Genomic DNA, 2209 nt, shown 5'->3' on the forward strand with positions numbered 1-2209 from the left:
CACACACACACACACACACACACACACACACACACACACACACTCGTCGTGCTGCCTGCAGGTTTTGTCGAGACGCTGCCGTGTTGGGTTTGAATCCATTCAGCACGCTGTTTATCCTTCAGGATCTCGCACACAAAACAAGCGTCAAAGACTGACATGGACCACCAGAAATGCTGTGTGCGTGTGTGTGTGTGTGTGTGTGCGTGCGTGCGTGCGTGTGCTCGTGCACAGCTCCGTGCCTGTTGCTGCCGTTTGATCACCGTAAAGTGAGAACAACTGTAGTACCAGACTGCTGAAGACGATCAACAAGCAAATGACACACACGAACAAACACGAGGACGCTCTGCCGTCTCTGTGCCTTTCAGTTGACCAAGTGGTTCCAAATGGAAGTGAGTAGGAGGAGAGTCCAAAACAAAAGGTCATCATGAGATAAGAAAAAAATGAAGGGCAAAAAGCTTCAATTATTATCCTACCATTTTAAAGTGAGTTACGACAAGCAATAACCATTAGACCCACTGTGTCTGTGCAGTTGTAAAAGTCTGGATTAAGCAGTGCAGAGTGACAGATTTCTTTTTTTCGTTTTTCTTTTGGTTTGTTTGTTTTTCACTGGAGCTGAACAGTTTGTCCTGCAGCAACAGATCAAACTGTCACTGAAAGCACTGGCTCCGCTACTGCGCTTCAAGCTAGCAGTTTAAGCTTCTTACCGTTTCATTTCAACAATGTTCATTTGCCTTGACAAGATCTGAATTAATAAAGCCCTTAAATGCCACATTCCTACAAAAGCACTGCCTCCCTTTTTTCAAAATAAAAAAATTAAACCTGAGCCAAATGTAAACTTTAGTTCTCTCCTAACATATTAGCCTTAAATCTCGTTAAATTTTGTTGTGTTTCAGCCACTAACTTCAATCTATTTAGCAGAATTTTATGTAATAGACTGACACAAAGTAGTGCATAATTGTGGAGCGGAAGGAAATGATCATTTTCAAAACGTTTAACAAATAAGTTTGGAAGGTACACCGTGTCTTTAAATCCATTTACACCCATACTCAAAATGCAGAGCAGACTTTATGTGTATTTTATCACAACAGCCTATGAAAGACCTGGGAACAAGGCAGGCACATTGGGGATAAAATTGTGGAAAAGTTTAGAGGAAGAAAACATTTTGTACATCAAAAGTAGCTCTGAGATATTCATATTGGGAAAATTGAAAGAGTATGTCTCAATGCCAGCCTACTAAGACGTGGCCATCCATCAAAGCTGATGAACATGGTGAGGAATGAAAAAGCAGCTAACGTCTCCATGGTAACTCTGGATTATTATTCTGCAACTCAGGCGGGAGAATTTGTCTAACATCTCCAAAATAAAGGGTAACCATGATAAGTTTTATCTGCAGTCAAAAAGAGCTCATCACCCTGAACACACCATTCTTGCTTACACCAAGATCCATTAGATTTTTTTTTTTTTGGAAATACACCGAAATAAATTCCAGGAGTGCTTAATTAGCAATGCTTTATTGCTAGTTAAATGACTTAACTAGAAAAAACAAAGTGTCAGAGACATACACACAGACCCCATGCTTTGCAGATTTTATTTGAATACAAAAGTTGGCTTCCGCTTCACGGTTAAGCACTGCTTTGTGTTTGTCGACAACATAAAACCCCCCAAATAAAAGTAACCAAAGTTTGTTCATTTAACAAGACAAAACGTTCGAGGGTTAATGAATTGTGCAAGGCGCTGTTTGCGGATGAGCTACCGTTAGAACAATAAACGACCGGTCATTAGCTACACAGTGTGATTACGGAATGAAACTCGAGTAAGCCAATCAAATTCCAATAAAGAGGGCGCTGCCGTAACATTCTCAACTGAAACTGATAATTGATTTAAAGTGGGGTTGGTGAGACTAGTAGTAGCACGGAGAACACAGACACTGTCCCAACATTACTGTGGGTGTGGAGCATTTTGCCACTTAGCTGTGACCTTTCTCAGCGTGGTGTTACGTCCTCAGAGTCTCAGCTCTATTGTGTCCTGACCTCTCGCGTTACAGCCAGCCTACATTGTGGACACATTCACACACACACGCACACACACACGCACACACCCACATAGACACAGTATTGGTGCGGACCAGGTGGTCAGTATTGTCTTACTGGGGGTGAGGGTGTCATGCTTCAGCGCAAAAGAATTGCATGGTGCTTCCCATTAGTACCCA

This window comes from Poecilia reticulata, linkage group LG15 (genome assembly GCF_000633615.1).
Source record: "Poecilia reticulata strain Guanapo linkage group LG15, Guppy_female_1.0+MT, whole genome shotgun sequence".
NCBI lineage: Eukaryota > Metazoa > Chordata > Actinopteri > Cyprinodontiformes > Poeciliidae > Poecilia > Poecilia reticulata.